This window comes from Cherax quadricarinatus, chromosome 28 (genome assembly GCF_038502225.1).
Source record: "Cherax quadricarinatus isolate ZL_2023a chromosome 28, ASM3850222v1, whole genome shotgun sequence".
Taxonomy (NCBI): Eukaryota; Metazoa; Arthropoda; class Malacostraca; order Decapoda; family Parastacidae; genus Cherax; species Cherax quadricarinatus.
The window spans coordinates 32274886-32294463 of NC_091319.1; the positions used below are offsets into that span (position 1 = coordinate 32274886).

Below are 19578 nucleotides of genomic sequence, written 5' to 3' on the forward strand. Positions count from 1 at the left end.
CATTTGTGAACGTATGTTAGACCCACCAGTTGATGTGTATTGAACGTGTGACGTCATTTGTTTACACTTGAACATTGGCAAAAATCAAGTATTTCCACTACTTTGAGCTCAATTTCAAGCTATTTTCAGGGCTAAAATCAATCAAAATCATCTATATTTCTGTAATACAACCGCAAAAGCCATGTGAAAATACACCGCAAAGTTGCTGTTTTAATCCAATAATACGGTCGCAGTTTTTTATCTCATTATTGTGCACGCTTACCACATAGATCCATTCTCTCATATCTAGGCTTAAATTTACTGATAATGGCTTATTTGAGTGAGCAAAGCTCATGGCAGATGATTATCATTACTTAACCCTTTAACTGTCCAAATGTTGATCTACGTTCTTACTGCTAGCTCTCCAAACGTGTCTCAATGTTTTATTTTTCCTGTCTCCAAATTTGGCACATTTGGTGTGAGATACCTTGTCAGTATAGAATGCCTCTTAACATTTATGGGTCTTAACACTCAGTGTGTGCAGTATTAAAAAAATCTGGTACCACTAAGTACCTTGTGGGAGCACCAGTTAAATTGAGTGCCTGCTAGGGCAAACAGCGTAGCAAGCACCAGAGATTCACTGATGCCATGTCATATTAGCACTCCCCTTTTAAGAGGAAAGTGATTTTGACCTTGAGTTTAGTGGATGTGAGATGGATGTGGACACAAGTGGTCAAGGAAATACACTTTATCAAAAACCTTGATAATAACCCATGTGCAACATTTGTGCAACATCCTTTCAGTTTTTATGCCTCTGGTAGTATCATCCTGCCAAAATGTCTTATAACATATACCCTAAGTAAAGAGAAACATGTGTAATACAGTAGGGCCCCACTTATACTTTCGTGTCTTTTTTCTATCGCTTACTCACTAAACTTACTTGCTACACTGTTAATTCTACACTTTATAGCTGGCTGGCACTATAGAATTTATCGTTACCTGCTGCTTTAGTATCATACATATCGTAGAATCACTGAATCATTTCAGAAGGCACATTTTTATTTATTTATTTATTTAGAAATTTTAGCATACAAACAGAGGTACAAAAAATACAGGTAAGAGCAGCATGCCGAAGCCACTTATATGCATAGCATTACGGGCTGGCTTAAAATTAACTTAAGATTAACTAAGCAATGATGAAATCAGTGATAAGACATTATTGTAAACAGATAACTATAAAATACAAATGAGTATTACAAAGACAGGTCCTATGGTTGCATGCATTGCTGTTCATTCAGTAGAATGGAGTATTCTGTTAGGTAGTGTATTTAAAAAAATAAAGTTAGGTTTAACATTTGTGTGATATAATTGTGAGTAACATTTAGGATATACAATTTATATGGTTCAGTTATTCAGTATTTATTTGGTTTTGAGTGAGTAAGTGAACTTTGAGAAGAGACTTGAATTTATAAACAGGTAGTGTTTCTTTTATATTTACAGGTAATGAATTCCAGATTTTAGGGCCTTTTATGTGCATTGAGTTTTTGCATAGCGTGAGATGGACACGAGGAACATCAAAGAGTGATCTGTGCCTTGTATTATGGTCATGTGTTCTGTTGAGGTTGGCAAGGAGATGTTTGAGGGGAGGGTTAATATCAGAGTTAAGTGTTCTATGTATGTAATAAGTGCAATAATAAGTATGGATGTTTTGTATGGTGAGTAGGTTGAGTGTTTTGAATATTGGTGGAGTGTGCTGCCTGTAGTGAGAATTTGTTATCATTCTAACTGCAGCCTTTTGTTGGGTAATTAGTGGTCTGAGATGGTTAGTTGTTGTTGAGCCCCATGCACAAATTCCATAGGTGAGATAGGGGTAAATAAGAGAGTGATAAAGGGCCAGGAGGGCTGACTGTGGAACATAGTACCGTATCTTCGATAGTATGCCTACAGTCTTGGAAATTTTCTTAGAAATTTGTTGTATATGTGTATGAAATTTGAGTCTATTATCGAGGTGGATTCCTAAGAATTTTCCCTCTGTTAGCTTTGTGATAGGTGATCCGTTTATCGTTATGTAAAGAGGTACATCTGTAGCTCTGCTACCAAACTGAATGAAGTAGGTTTTGTCAATGTTTAGTGTAAGTTTGTTAGTCCTCATCCAGGTAGATATTTTCTGTAATTTGGTGTTTACAGTATTGGCTAGCGTGACTGGGCTCGGGTGAGAGAAGACGTATGTGGTGTCATCTGCAAAAAGTGTGGGTTTGAGTAATTGGGAAGCATTTGGTAGGTCATTTATGTATAGGAGAAAGAGAAGAGGGCCAAGGACACTTCCCTGTGGGACACCAACTGTAATTGGTTGTGCGGAAGAGCTTGCCCCATTTGCGTACACATACTATTGGCTTCTGTTGCTGAGGTAAGACTTGAGGTAGTTGAGGGAGTGCCCTCTAATACCATAGTGTGACAATTTTACGTGGAGCAAGTCATGGTCAACTGTATCAAAAGCTTTACGTAAGTCAATGAAGATCCCCAGTGGGACTTCTTTTTTCTCTATTGCAGTGTATATATGTTCTAGCATGTGTATAATAGCATCATTAGTATTTTTATTAGGCCTGAATCCAAATTGGCAGGGGTTGAGAATGTTATGGGAGATGAGGTAGGAGTGGATTCGTTTATGAATTAATTTTTCGAAGATTTTTGAGACAGGGTGTAAATTGGATATTGCCCTATAGTTATTCAACTCTGTTTGGTCTCCTCCTTTATGGATCGGGGTGACCCTTGCTATTTTGAGAACTGTAGGGAAGGTGGAGGATTCAATGGATTTGTTAAAGAGTGTTGCAATGATTGGTGATAGTACTTGTGACGCTTTTTTGTATATAAAGGGTGGTAAGGTATTTAAATCTCCTGCCTTGTTTTTCAGTGCGTTGATAATAAGGGAGACTTCGTATGGGTTAGTCGGAGCTAGGAACAGTGTGTTCGGGTAGTTGCCAGTGAGGTAGTCATTTGGTGGGGTATCTGAGCTTGGGATATTATTGGCAAGGTTTTGACCTATAGTGGAGAAGAAATCATTGAGTCTGTTTGCTGTTTCTGTTGGTGGGAGTTGGGGTTCATCTGATTTTGCTAATTTTATTTCGCTATGTCATGATATCTTTTTTGTTCCCAGAATTTCTGATAGGGTCTTCCAGGTCTTTTTTATATCACCTCGTAAGTTGGATAATCTGTTCTCATAATACAATTTTTTTGCCCTTCTTATCAGGCTGGTTAGGATTGATGAGTAACGTTTTGTTTGGTCTCTGGTTATGTGACCCATTCTGTACTGTTTTTCATATTGGTGTTTTGTATTTATGGATTTGAGAATGCTGGGTGTTAGCCAGGGACTGTTCAGTCTCTTAGCTGTCATCTGTTTAGTTTTTTTAGGGCAGTGCTTGTTATAAAGGTATTGGGTCTTTTTTAGAAAATTATTAAAACATTCGTCAATATCTCTGTAGATTTCTAGCTCAGTGTGCCAGTCAATGTTTGTTACTGCTGTTGTGAAGTTATTAATGGCTGCCTCATTGTGAAGTCTGAAGGTGACTTTAGTAGTGTCTTGGGGTATTTTACCAAGAGTTGTTATGAGGAAAGTAGGGTAGTGGTCTGTGGTATTATCTGTAATTATGCCTGATTTTAAAGGGGATATGGTGTTGGTCCAGATGTGGTCAAGTAGGGAAACACTAGTCTCTGTAACTCTTGTAGGTTTAGTTACTGTTGGTAGCAACATGCAGTTACTCATTGTGTTTGTGAATTCAGTAATGTGTGGGTCCTGGTCTTGCAGGAGATTTATATTGAAGTCACCTGAGAGTAGTAAGTGATCTTTGTTCATGCGTGCATCAGTTATCATACTTCCTAGGTTTTGACTAAATTGGCTAATGTTTGATTGTGGAATTCTGTAGATGTTTATCACTGTGAGAGGTTTTTGTAGGTATTTGGATTTGAGTTTAGCTATTATATATTCCCCATGTTCATCCCTTGTGCAAGTATTAGTGATACATTCTAGTTGGTCTGAGTAGTATATAGCTGTGCCACCCCCTTGTTGGTCTGGCCTACAGTTGTGTATGGCTGTGTAACCAGGAATGGCATAGACATCTGTAGTATCAGGCTTTAGCCAGGTTTCAGTTAGTGTAATAATGGACATACTGGCATGCAAGGAATTTAGTAATGCTAGGAGGTCATCATAATGCTTGCTTAAAGATCTGATATTGTAGTTAAAGATAGTTATGTTGTTGTTGGCTCTGAGAAGTGCCTTTGATTGTTCTGCTGTGTAGTAATTACAGTAACTGTTTGAATCATTTAAGTCATTAAATAAGAGGTTGGTATCAGGATCAATGCTTGTAATCATAAGATTTGTAGTGAATCTATAGTTAGAATTAAGTAAAAAATAAAGTAAATATTCTAAAGCTAAAAAAAAAATAGCACCTGAATTATTTAACAAATGTAAAAAATAATGAGCTAAGGTAGTTTTTAAAGCTAAAATAAAGGAGACAATATAAAAGGGACTAAAATAATTTGTGGTGAACAAATAAAGTGATGATCAAATAATGGAGCTTGGGAATATGATAGTAGGCAGTACTTTAAAGGTAATTCTTTAAAGTTAGAATTATAATATAAAATTATAATATAAAAGGGACTAATATAAGTTGTGGTGAACAATAAAGTGGTAATCAAATAAATGAGCTTTGGAGTATAATGGCAAAATAGTGAACTTATTAACTTTAGCACCTGAGAATAGCACCTTGATTAGTTTAACAATTGCAAATATATGATCTAAGGTAGTTATATAGAGCTAAAATAAAGGACAAAAAATATATAAGGGACTACAATTGAGTAATGGTAAACAAGTTAAATGGATAAATAGTCACTATGAAATAATACTGGTTTAGGAGTAAGATCTGATTTGTAATATTAAATAAGTTGAGCAGTTTATTGCACAATAAAAAGTAAAAAAAAAAAAAAATGAGGTAGTTGGTACTAGCTAGCAAAAGATAGTTTTGGTACTTGCAAAAAAGTAATTGGAATATACACTAATTGCACACACAATAAAAAGTGACTAAAAAAACAAGTAGTGGTAAACAAAATTAAATTGACAGGTAAGAACAATGAATAATGGTAATGTCTTGGTTATAATATGATAGTAAGATGGTAGACAGGTACAAAGGATAATATAAAGGTTGGAGTTGAATATGCAAACTTGAAAATTTGGCAACAAAATGTTATGGGAAGTAAAAAATAATGTTTAATGTACAAAAGTAAAATTGACTGGTAGTAAATATGGTGTTTAATAAAATTTTAGTAAGTACAGTGGACCCCCGCTTAACGATCACCTCCAAATGCGACCAATTATGTAAGTGTATTTATGTAAGTGCGTTTGTACGTGTATGTTTGGGGGTCTGAAATGGACTAATCTACTTCACAATATTCCTTATGGGAAAAAATTCGGTCAGTACTGGCACCTGAACATACTACTGGAATGAAAAAAGTTCGTTAACCGGGGGTCCACTGTAATAATGATTACAAAAAAAGTGAAAAAGTAATGTTTATTTCATTCAATATTGCACTGGTAGTTATACTAGAGGTTATATGGCAGTACAAGGTAATTAAGAGTACTCTAAGATAGTAAATGTGGTATAAACCAGGTAAAGGTAATTAGACAAGTAATGGTTATTAACCCTTTGAGGGTCGACAGGCCCTCTCCGAAACTCGTTCTCAGGGTCGGCCAAATTTAAAAAAAAAAATAAATTATTTTTTCTTATGAAAAAATAGTTTTTTTTTCTAAACATTATAGGCTAAACAAAAAAATTTTAACGACAATACTTACCGAGATATGGAGGCGTGAAATTTGCCAAAATTGAACAACATATGGTAACATCGCCGACTGCCGTCACCCGGTATTTTTCTATTTACTTTTTTATGTACTATTTTCAATTATTTTTCAATTTTTCTTTTTCTGAGTAACTTTTATGGCCTCTGAGGCCAACATGATCAGTATTTTGTAAGTTATTTCTTTTTCAATACTACACAATAAGGGCGTAAACACTGTTGTCATTATTTTGTTTACAGAAAATATTTACACAAACAAACGATATGAAATGTTGTTTATTACTATTTTTCTATATTTTATATACACATATACAGTCACAGGGAATGTTTCTAGAAGTTCTGCAGCCTGTGGAACTCTTTGAAACATGGTGTCATGCACAGTGGAGTTTTACACTCCTCACACGTAAAACGAGTGTCTCTGCGTTGTTGTGTGCGTTTTTTTGTATGTGCACAGACGTAACACCTCTTCTGAGCCTTTTTCTTCAAAGCAGTAGCAGGCAGTTTTACCAGGAAGTGATCACCATGCTTCAGACGACCAGGTAGTTGTTGAAAATTTGGTGGGCGGTCAATTGCAGGTGCTGTTCCTTGGTACTTGAATACTATTTGTCTGATGACAGACAAACAGAATTCGCCGTACTGTGGTTTGTTTCTGGTGCTCATCTTATACATATTATAAGCATTGAGCATGGAAATGTCCAGAAGATGGAAAAACAGTTTGATGTACCACTTATAACTCTTGCGAACACAATCAGCAAACCCAATCTGCATGTCACATTTGTCCACTGAACGCATGTTGAAGGTGTTATCAATCACAGCTGCAGGTTTTAGAATGGGTTCCTTTCTCTCTCTATGCTGCCTGCCACTGTCTGCCATTTCATTAGGGTGAATTGATGACAACAGTGTGACATCTCGTTTGTCATGCCACCGAAATGCCATGATGTCATTGGCAGCAAACGCCTGCACCTCACCTCTACGAGTGCCAGCGTCAAACCTGGGCATATGTTTCCGATTTGCACGCACTGTGCCACACACATCTGTCATGTTCACTCGCAAAAAATCACTGAGTGAGGGGCTTGTGTACCAGTTATCTGTATATAATATATGCCCCTTACCAAGGTATGGTTCTATCATTGTTTGAACCACATCACCTGAGATGCCCAATAACTTCCTGGTATTTTGCAATGTATAACTTCCAGTGTACACAATAATATCCAATACCAGACCACTGTAACAATCACAAAGCACAAACAACTTTATACCAAAGCGTTTCCTCTTGCTTGGTATGTACTGCTTGAAAGAGAGTCTTCCTTTGAACAGAATCAAAGACTCGTCAATTACAAGCTTCCTGAAGGGATAAAAATGCGTACTGAATTTCTGTTTCAGATACACACACATTCTTAATCTTATATAACCTGTCAGTTCTGTCAGGCCTGGTTTTATCTGAGAAGTGAAGCATACGTAACATTAGCACAAATCGATTCACTGGCATTATATCACTGAAACCTGGTGTTGCAATCAGGGGGTCTGTTGACCAGTATGATTTCACTTTGTGCTTATACACATGTGGCATAAGCATTATTGTGGCAAAGAAAAGATACATCTCAGCCACAGTTGCCTCCTTCCACTGGTGTAGACGTGATTTTGGTGAAAGTAATGTGTTTGCCATGGTGTACTCGTAGTATGTGTTGCTTTCCATGACAATACTTTTCATCAGTGGTTCGTCAAAGAATAACTCGAAACATTCCAGTTCAGTGGCATTGTTCCCAAGTGCACAAGATGGCCGTATTCCACTTTGGCTGTCATCAAACTGGTGGGGATTTGGAACAAAATTGACAGCTTCCTGCCAATCCCAGGTGCGGTCTGCTGGTGGGTACTGGACAATGACAGGTGGTTGTGGTTGTGGAGGTTGTGGTTGTGGAGGCTGGTGTGGTGGGTGAGTGGGGAATGGTGGCCTTTGTTCTAGATCAGCTGAGGCAGTGGCGTGGGTGGCAGCATGGGTGGCAGCATGGCCCACTCCTGGTGCCTCACCGCCGGCACCACTACCACCACTCACATTTTCCATCCCAATTGCAACAGTATCTTCATCATTTTCACTGTCTGTTGCTGTTGTACAGCCACGGGATGTACTCCGAGATACACTCCTTCCCCTTTGTATAACATACGGCACACTACCAGAGCGCATATATCGTCGTATATACTGACGCTTCACTGGGGAATATTGCACTTCACTATCACTACTGGAACTAGTTTGAAGAGCTTGTAGTTCATATTCACTATCACTATCATCACCCATGCTCTCATCTGAGTCTGGGATTTGGGAAAATAGAAGTTTCCTCTTGGGTTCTGGAACAACTGAACGTGAACAAGAGGGCCCAGCACCAGAGGTGGAAGGCTGAGGGTCGTCTGGGTTTTCCTCACTATTACCGATATTATGGTCATTAGTTTCGGTCAAAATCTCACTAAAACCACGAAACTCATCTTCACTGGCACTTCCATCACTATTAGAACTGTCACTGGGGAACAAAAGTGTCCCAATTCGCCGAGGAGTGAGAACCTTCTTACCGCGAGGCATGGTGGACATTGTTTACTAAGAGGGCATTCCCACAATGCACCACTGGGTCCCAGATTTTTTTTCTACCGTGCACACCGACCACGCAGACCCATTCTCTCACACCTAGGCCTACCAGCCTTTTCGCGCGAGATTTGAGGCCGCTAGAATTTATGCGTACTAGTACGTCAAAAACCCCTACGCGTAAGACGTACTAGTACGACCAAAACCCTCAAAGGGTTAAATGTCAAAAATGTTAAGAGTAAATTGAAATTATAGTAAAAATGATAATTATTAATTTTAGTAGGTAATATCAATTGATAGTATTTAAAAAAATATGAGGTAGTAATATGGACAGAGAAAGTATCAATTCAGCTAATGTTTAAGCAAACAATAGTAAATAAGAAAATTACATAAGGTGACTTATGTTTACTAGTAAAATCACAAAATGAGGTAGTTGATTATTTAAATACTAAGAGATTGCACAATGAAATTTGAACAATAATGGAGCAAAACATACACTACACTATGTAGGCTTTTAAGTTGGATATTGTTTAGTTATTCTCTGTAAGATTAGTATCCCTGAGAAATCGTGATAGATCATTCTCGTTCGTGATTGTGTACAGTTGACCTACATTTGTTTTCCTAACAAGAATTTTCCCATCCCGTGTGAAGCATTGGTGTATTGTGTCGTTATTCTCCCGTTTAAGTTTTCTGACTCTATACAGGAGGTTCTGACGTTTTTTGGTAAGACACTCGTTTATGTATACCTCTTTCTTTACTTCAATAGATGTAATAATTAAGTCTTTTTTTCCTGTCATGTGAGTGGAATCTAAGCATAACACTTTTTCTACCATGGGATCCTAGTAACCTGGTTTCTTTTATTTCAGACTCTGGTACAATAACACTTGTTTGGTCCTTTATGATCTGCAGAGTAATTTCTGTACTGTTTGTTTGGTTCATATCACTGGGAAAAAGTGGACTGTTAACTATTACTGCGTCCGATAGTTTATCTTGTTCAGTTTTATCTTCTTGGAGATTAAAGTAGTCACTGAACTGGTTATCTAAGTTGTTCTTCCATTCTTTTACTGCTTCTTCAACCTTTGTATTAAGAGATATTATTTGTTGGGTATGGCTATCTATGACTGACTGGATGGTCTTGCCACAGTTTGTCATTCCTGGTGTTGATAACTTTTGTTCAAGACTGAGGATTTTGTTCTCGAGTTGTGTCATCCTGGTGTCTTGTTTTGTTAGCGTCTCTCGAAGATTCATATTTTCAATAACTAAGTTGGAGATGCATGACTTTAGGGTATCTGGATCGTTGGTCATACCTGAGAGACTACTTGGTAGGTTGAATCCGGGGAAGAGAGGGGAGGATGGGCTGGTGGCAGCCATGTTTGTTATTGTTGTGGTGTCGCCTTGAGTGGTGGTGAGTGGGGTGGTTGCTGGGCCGGCGACCTCCTGGCTACACTTGTTGAATAGTTGATTTTTCGGTGTTTTCTTGCTGGCCTTGGTGCTGTTTCCTCTTAGATTGCACCTCATAATACTACAGGAATTGTTGTAGTTAAGAAGAAGTTGTAGTTATACAAAGTTTAGGGTTACGCTGTTCGGCTGGCAGCGGGGTGTTGCTTTCGGTTTGTGGGCAGTCTTCCTTTGATCTCTATTATGTTCGATTTGTAGGTTTCACTGTTGGTAATCTTTGGTCATTCTGGGTGCTACGTTGGGTAGTGCAGTTTTGCATGTAACTAGGTCATCATAGGAGCATTGGTAGCTCTGATAGTTGGAGAAAAGTACGGAGCTCGGAGGTCACTGCTGCCGCTGCCGCTGCCCTCTCTCTTCCTCCTCCACTTTGGTACTTTGCTATGAGTTTTTTCTTGAATTTTTTTGTGTTTCTTTCCTTCTTTATCACAGGGCTGGCACTAGAAACTTTCTTTGGGCTCATGGTGGCTTATTTAGCAGTTACAAGCACTAAAAACACTGGAGTAATACAAAATATATCGCAGGTACACGTGGAATTGACCGAAACGGCTTGTAAACACTGGCACACTGACTGTACATGGATTCTTGGAGTGGCTAGACCTGCTCAGGCCGCATGAAAACGTTCGGGGCGAAAGCCTTTTTATGAGTTTTTCGCCATTGGTAGAGCCAATTTTTTGACGCCAAAGAGCACTGTTAGTCGATTTTGGCATTAGTCGATGCCGCCGTTGGTTGAGGGTCCACTGTAAATCCCAGTAATCTGTTTGCCTTATTATGTACACTTAGGCATTGCTGTCTTGGTTTAAGGGTGCTGCTTACCATAACTCTCAAGTCCTTATCCCTATCTGTATGCTAAGTTCTACATTATTTAACTTATAAGTGCTAGGGTTATGAACATTCCCCAGCTTCAAAACCTTGCATTTGTCTACATTGAACTGCATCTGCCACTTTTCTGACCAGGTACTGAGTATGGGCCAGCAGGCCCATACTAGGCCCATATGTACTATTATAATAATACTGTAATAGTAATAATAATACATGTAATAATAATTAACCCATTAAAAACCATTTGTCTCCATTCACTCCTATCAAACACGCTCACGCATGCCTGCTGGAAGTCCAAGCCTCTCGCACACAAAACCTCCTTTACCCCCTCTCTCCAACCATTCCTAGGCCGACCCCTACCCCACCTTCCTTCCACTACAGACTGATACACTCCAGAATAACTTCAAGAGTGTATCAGTCTGTAGTGGAAGGAAGGCGGGGTAGGGGTCGGCCTAGGAAAGGTTGGAGGGAGGGGGTAAAGGAGGTTTTGTGTGCGAGGGGCTTGGACTTCCAGCAGGCATGCGTGAGCGTGTTTGATAGGAGTGAATGGAGACAAATGGTTTTTAATACTTGACGTGCTGTTGGAGTGTGAGCAAAGTAACATTTATGAAGGGGTTCAGGGAAACCGGCAGGCCGGACTTGAGTCCTGGAGATGGGAAGTACAGTGCCTGCACTCTGAAGGAGGGGTGTTAATGTTGCAGTTTAAAAACTGTAGTGTAAAGCACCCTTCTGGCAAGACAGTGATGGAGTGAATGATGGTGAAAGTTTTTCTTTTTCGGGCCACCCTGCCTTGGTTGGAATCGGCCAGTGTAATAATAAAAAAAATAATAATAATAATTATTATTATTATTATTATTATTATTATTAATTTATGGAAGTGGAGCACAGATCCAATTCCCTTGATCAAGAGCCCCCCCTCACCAAGGAACCTCTTTCGGGGGAAGTTCACATCCTGAAATATCGTTCGTATCCAGAAGCAAAAAATCGATTGAGTGACTGTTCGTACCCTGAAAAATTTGCATGGTGGGGCATTCGTAAGCCGAGGTTCCACTGTATTACTTCGTTTTCATCCATTTCAGATTTCGACCAACCTTCTGGAACGGTTTAAAGATGAAAACCGGGGTACCACTGTATCATGTTTGTATGTTACATAGCATATTTATTTTATGATTTTGAAAAAATATAGTAGATGGATTAATGAGAATGTTTTTTACAGCCTCTCCTCACTTAACGACGGAGTTCCATTCCTGAGACCACGTCGTTAAACGAATTCGTCGTTAAGTGAGGAGCATACTATAATGGTACTGAGTTTGTGTCAACCATCTTTGATATTGTTTTAATGTCACCTTTGCACCATTTATAACATTTCAAGTATATTTTCAAATGTTTATACAGTAGTGTACTGTATATTGAAATAATCAGAATAGAGGAAATCAGCTCTAATATACATTATTTAGGTATAAATATTGGTCAGAGAGCTCATCGTAAGTTCAAGGCGTCAGTAAACGAGTACGTCGCTAAGTGAGGAGAGGCTGTATTAACATATATGACATTTAATTCTCCATGGGAAGTGGAACAGAATTCTTCCTCCGTAAGCCATGCGTGTCGTAAGAGGCAACTAAAATGCCAGGAGCAAGGGGCTAGTAACCCCTTTTCCTGTATATATTACTAAATTTAAAAGGCGAAACTTGCGTTTTTCCTTTTGGGCCACCCCACCTCAGTGGGAAATGGCTGGTGCGTTGAAAGAAAGAATGACATTTAATGTACCTCACAGTGATTATTATTGCATATTATTATTATTATTATTATTATTATTATTATGAATATGGCGTCCTCAAGACTAATAAGACACTGTTAGTGATTTTAAACCTTAAACGGTCCAAACATATACTGTATATACGTTCACTCGTGCTGCGCCCCGAATATTTTGAATTTTTTTTTTATAGAAAAAAAAGAGCACATACTTTTAAGTGTTTTAGAATAAAAAAAAATTAGGGTCAGTACTTACAGAGATATGAGGCCGAGAAGTTGGCATCCAGTGTTCACTTGACAGCAACATGGAGTCCTGTCGCTTGCAGAAGTGTTGCCGATATACCTTTTTTCTATTTTTCATATTTTTTATTATATTTCAACAAACCGGCCGTATCCCACCAAGGCGGGGTGGCCCAAAAAGAAAAACAAAAGTTTCTCTTTTCAAATTTAGTAATTTATACAGGAGAAGGGGTTACTAGCCCCTTGCTCCCGGCATTTTAGTCGCCTCTTACAACACGCATGGCTTACGGAGGAAGAATTCTGTTCCACTTCCCCATAGAGATAAGAGGGAATAAACAAGAACAAGAACTAGAAAGAAAATAGCAGAAAACCCAGAGGGGTGTGTATATATATGCTTGTACATGTATGTGTAGTGTGACCTAAGTGTAAGTAGAAGTAGCAAGACATACCTGAAATCTTGCATGTATATGAGACAGAAAAAAGGACACCAGCAATCCTACCATCATGTAAAACAATTACAGGCTTTCGTTTTACACTCACTTAGCAGGATGGTAGTACCTCCCTGGATGGTTGCTCTCTGCCAACCTACTACCTAGGATTTTTCATATTATTTTATATAATTTTTATGTTCTCATAATTACAGTTTATAGTAGTACTTGTCATTTCATAACCAATCTTTGTTCTGACACTAGTATTAGGTACTGAAATTGTACTCAGATTGTCACAAAGACATTGACAGGTGGACATTTACACCTGCCTTGGTCATTTACTATTGTCTTGGAATATATGCAAAGTATTTATAGGTCCCAGAATGTTTTGGATATGTGGAAGTATATAATAATAATAATGAGGAGGAGGAGGAGGAGGAAGAGGAGGAAGAGGAGGAAGAGGAGGAGGAGGAGGAGGAGGAGGAGGAGGAGGAGGAGGAGGAGGACGAGGAAGAGGAGAAGGAGGAAGAGGAGAAGGAAGAGGAAGAGAAGGAGGAGAAGGAAGAGGAGGAGGAGGAGGAGGAGAAGGAAGAGGAGGAGGAGGAGAAGGAAGAGGAGGAGGAGGAGGAAAAGGAAGAGGGGGAGGAGGGGAGAAGAGGAGGGGAGGAGGAGGAGGAGGGGAGAAGGAGGGGGAGGAGGGGAGAAGGAGGGGGAGGAGGAAGAGGAAGAGAAGGAGTAGGAGAAGAATACATAATAATAATAGGTAATAATAAGTTCCCTTGAAGCATGAAAAACTAAGTCCACCCCTGACAGTGACATGATAAGATAACATCTGATAAGAGCTGATGTTTGATGAGTATACATGAGGGTGGGGGAGGGTGCAGCAGATAAGAAAAGATTAGAGGTGACATTTGATGAGCATTGCCCTTGCTTTGTTTTCCCTGGTACAAAAACATGTCTGTATTTGTCTGTCTGTCAAGCTCTCTGTCTCAGAGAGAACCACAAGACTGCGTCATCACGTTTACTCACATCTTCACTTTGTCTGGATTTTTTGGGTTATCCTAGGTAATTTATACTACGTACAGTGGACCCCCGCTTAACGATCACCTCCAAATGCGATCAATTATGTAAGTGTATTTATGTAAGTGCGTTTGGACGTGTATGTTTGGGGGTCTGAAATGGACTAATCTACTTCACAATATTCCTTATGGGAAAAAATTCGGTCAGTACTGGCACCTGAACATACTACTGGAATGAAAAAAGTTCGTTAACCGGGGGTCCACTGTACAGGAAGGCCCCACTTATACGGCGGGTTAGGTTCCAGGCTACCGCCGTAAAGCGGAAACCGCCGTAAAGTGGAACACCCTTTTTTTCCACTTAAAAATGCATACAAACACTAGATAACAAGTTTACACTAACATATATTAAGTTAGCAATAGAACCAGGCATCAAAAAACAATAAAAAAGTACAATACACACATAATGCACTCATTACTTACCTTAAAATATTTATAGTCTTAATCTAGGGTGAGACAAGTAGTATTTATTGTAAGAAATCAAGTGTGGTATGTATTGTAATAAGCCAGGCTACCTTACCAGGCCACCCCACCCACACATACTATTCTATGATATTTAAGCATCCCAGAGCGATAAAATGTATATACAGTTCACTCATTACTTACCTTAAAATATTTGTAGTCTTAATGTAGGGTCAGGAGTAAGTAAATGAGATAAAACGAATAAATGAGAGAGAGAAAGAATGAGTACATGAGAGGTAACAGGCGCAGAGTTATGTAAACAAACCAGGCTCCCACATCTTATATTTATGTTTATTTATTCTATTGTGGGGTGTATTTATCATCTTTTTATGTTATGTATCGTGTTTATTATATAATTTTGAAAAAAATATCATGGCTGGATTAATGAAAATGTGTATATTACCGTAATATACGACATTTAATGAGACTCAGTATTGTTATTATCACCACTTGTGCAAGTCGTCTGCTCACATCTCACATTTGTTTATTTATTCTACTGTGGGGTGTATTTATCTTATTTATATGTTATGCATCGTGTTTATTATATAATTTTGAAAAAAATATCATGGATGGATTAATGAAAATGTGTATATTACCGTAATATACGACATTTAATGAGACTCAGTATTGTTATTATCACCACTTGTGCAAGTCGTCTGCTCACATCTCACATTTGTTTATTTATTCTACTGTGGGGTGTATTTATCTTATTTATATGTTATGCATCGTGTTTATTATATAATTTTGAAAAAAATATCATGGATGGATTAATGAAAATGTGTATATTACCGTAATATACGACATTTAATGAGACTCGGTGACTATTGTTATTATGGCGTCACTTGTGGAAGTCGTCTGCTCACATCTCACATTTATGTTTATTTATTCTACTGTGGGGTGTATTTATCTTATTTATATGTTATGCATCGTGTTTATTATATAATTTTGAAAAAAATATCATGGATGGATTAATGAAAATGTGTATATTACCGTAATATACGACATTTAATGAGACTCAGTATTGTTATTATCACCACTTGTGCAAGTCGTCTGCTCACATCTCACATTTATGTTTATTTATTCTACTGTGGGGTGTATTTATCTTATTTATATGTTATGCATCGTGTTTATTATATAATTTTGAAAAAAATATCATGGATGGATTAATGAAAATGTGTATATTAACGTAATATACGACATTTAAATGACTCGATGTATGTAAGTTTATTTAGGTACAGGTATACATAAGTATAATTATCAGAGTATATATAAAATATGAAATAACTTTTAAAAACATTTGAAATTTTGGAGTTTCCAGACAAAATGGAGAGACTTAGTGCTTACTGAGCTCATGGAGAATGTAAACAAACAGGGTGGGGCACGGTGACCGTATTAGAAAGTCAGGTGGGGGGAGCCGTATAGTGAGTTTTGGTCATAATTTGAAATGTCCGTATTAGCGGAACGCCGTAAAGTGAAACGCCGTAAAGCGGGGCCTTCCTGTATACTTGTATTTATGTGTACCTGTGAGACAGAGATAAACAGATTGAAAGAGATAGACAGAGATAGACAAAGGCAAAGACAGAGAGATAGACAGAGACACAGAGACAGACACAGATAGACAGACAGAGACTGATAGAGACAGATAGATAGTGACAGACAGAGATAGACAGAGATACAGATAGACAGAGATCGACATACCCTAAACTTGGGGTTAACATCACATTCCTCTTAAAAGAGGAGTGTTAACATGACATTACATCAGTGAATCCTTGGTGTTTGCTGCACTGTTTGCTCTAGCTGGAGCTCAATTTAACTGGCGCTCCCACAAGGTACTAAATGGTCCCAGTTAGGACCCATTCAATGCTGACGAGGCATCTCAGGCCAATCGTGCCAAAGTTGGAGGCAGGAAAATTAAAACATATATATATACGTTTGGGGTGCTAAGCATAAGAACGTATACAGTAGGGCCCCATTTATATGGCGGGTTAGGTTCCAGGCTGTCGCTGGAAAGCAGACATCGCCGGAAGGCAGACCGCCATTTTTTCCATTTATAAATGCATATAAATGCCAGACAACAAGTTTATACTAAATTATATTAAGTTAGTAATAGAACTAGGCATTAAAAACACAAAAAGTAAAATACATTCACAGTACATTCATTACTTATCTTAAAGTATTTGTAATCTTAATGTAGGGAGAGAGAGGTGAGTAGTACTTATTTGTAGGAAGTCAGGTGCAGGTAGCCCAGGTGTAGGTAGCCCTGGCTCCCCGTCTCATATTCAATATACGATATTTAAAACATCCCAGAGTTAAAATACACATACAATACACTCATTATTTACCTTAAAATATGTGTAGTCTTAATATAGGAAGAGAGGTGAGTAGTATTTATTTGTAGGAAGTCAGTGTAGTTAGCCGGTAGGTGTAGCCCGCCTGGGCTACACCTACCTGCTACCTACACTGTGGCCCAGAGCCATATTATTAACATTGACATACCTTGTTCACTGAATTTAATCATTTCTAACTACCTTTAGATGCCATCATAAACGAAGGGAGAAGTAATGAATAATTCATGCTGAAAATTGTAAACAAAAGTGGAGTGGGGGAGTGGCTGGGCCCAACGCAAATTGATACACGCTTTCTCTGATGGCTGAACAGAGAAAACGTAATGTTGTCCCTCCGCCCGGCTACCACACAACTCCACAAGTATTATTATCAGAGCACATTTAAAATATGCAATAAATGCCAGACAAGTTTACACTAACTTATATTAAGTTAGCAATAGAAATAGGCATTAAAAACACAATAAAAGGTAGTAGTACACTTATTAGTTACCTTAAAATATTAATGTGTGAGAAGTAAGTGGCAGGGTGTTTATTGAATAAAATCAGAATGGCACACCATCATCCTCTAACTTGGCACTTAAAGCAAGAGGCTTAACTATTCTCTTTTTATCACAGCTAAGCTTAGATGCCATCGTCAATGAGAGCCAACTAGTTAATGAAAGAGTAAACGAGAGAGAGAACGAGATACAGAGTTGAGACAATGTAAGAACACGAACTGAACAGGTAGTGGGCGATCACTTGGTCAGGCGAAATAAATGTGTATTAATATGTGTCTACTTTTAGTTCATTCATGTACGTTTGTAAGAGTTTGTAAAACATTTACCTCAATATTTTTTTATTATAATAATTACCTCACAATACAAATACTCTTACATTGTGTACAAGTTGTACAAGTTAGTGCAGAATAAACAAACAGCAACACACCATTTTTAGAGCGAATGAAGATATTATTATTATTATTATTATTATCATCATAATAAAAAGCACTAAACCCACAAGGGTCGTGAATTGCTATATATAGAGTGAAGACATACGAAAAGAATATTTTTTCTACAGTTATCCCCAGTTTGACTAGAGAAAACGTAATTCTTACGACACTACCTACATAGCTGCTTTGTAAACAAATCTCATATTTACGTCAATTTTTATTCTGAGTGTATGTATCATGTTTATATGCTATGTAACTGGTTTCATATATAATTTTGAGGAAAATATCATAGATGGATTAATGAAAATGCCCATATTAATGTAAAATAAGACATTTAGTGTGCCCAAGAGTGATTATTATTACGTAGTATTGGCGTCATAAGTACTGGCTGACTGGCAGCGGCAGCGGCAGCAACGGTATCCTGCCAGCTCTTCTTTCTCAAAAAACATCGCTCAACAAAACTTGTGATGGCCTAAAGTGAAAGTTCAACTACATGAACCCACGTAGACCACAACATGACCCAAGAATACTAAGAATGTAACCCAAATCTTGACAAAATTAGAAGATCTAAGGAAGACAGCCCTGCTAACCCAAACACTGCCTCCGCTGCCAGACAATCACTTAACCCAAGCTCCGAGAAAACAAGCCTTCTCCTCCATTGCTACACAGTATCTACTTCAGTGATACTATGAAAGGATATCGCAGAAGAATCAACACCAGTAATAAAAGAATAACAGCAAGGACCCTAGAACTCAACTTGTCTACCCAGCAGGACGCCAGTGTATCATCAACCCCTCTCTCCGCCGCCACCCAAGGAACAACAACAACAGCAACAACAAACATGGCTGACTCCCCCTCCAACTCCACTCCCTTCAAAGGATTCACCCATGATAACTCAGGTATGATTATTCCTGACAATATCAAGGACTACATCGTTGCTCTAGAAAATGAAATCAAAGATATCAAAGCAACACTCGAGCGACGAGAATCCAAGATAACCAACCTCGAGAATAAGATCCAAAACCTTGAAGAGAAGATTACATCGGGAAGTGTTGACACAGAAAATACTCTAAAAGCAGCTATAGCCAGTCACACTGAGCAAATAACAACAATAAATATGAAGGTTGAAGAAGCAATCAAGGACTGGAATCAGAACATGCACACTCGACTAAATGAATACCTTGATTTCCAAGACGACAAAACTGAACAAGATAAGTTGTCTGATGCAGTTATAATAAACAGTCCACACATTCCTAGTGACATAACACAAGCACAGTGCAAAGAAACTGCTATCAGGATAATACAGAACCACGTACAAGTCATCGTGCAAAACAATGAAATCAAAGAAACACGTTTGCTAGGAAAACCGGGAAGTAAACACAGTATAATGATCCGACTTCATTCATACGATAAAAGAAAGGACTTAATTAAATCAGCAATTACAATGAAAAATGGAGTGTACATAAATGAGTGTCTAACAAAAAAACGTCAAAACCTTCTGTTCAGGCTGAGAAAACTTAAACAGGAAAACAAAATACATCAGTGTTTCACGCGAGATGGGAAAATACTAGTAAGGAAAACATCAACAGGACAACAATATACTATCTCAAATGAACACGATTTCTCTACCTTCCTTAGAAAAGCTGACATTTTTGTAACAGATTAGATAAGTGCC

The 19578-nt window shown here is 38.2% G+C and overlaps 1 protein-coding gene across 4 annotated transcripts in view; it reads left to right on the forward strand.

The window, feature by feature from the left end:
* The window catches only part of LOC128693198 (BTB/POZ domain-containing protein 17-like), a 341893-nt gene that overhangs the window by 22085 nt on the left and 300230 nt on the right, over window positions 1-19578 (forward strand). The window lies entirely within an intron of this gene.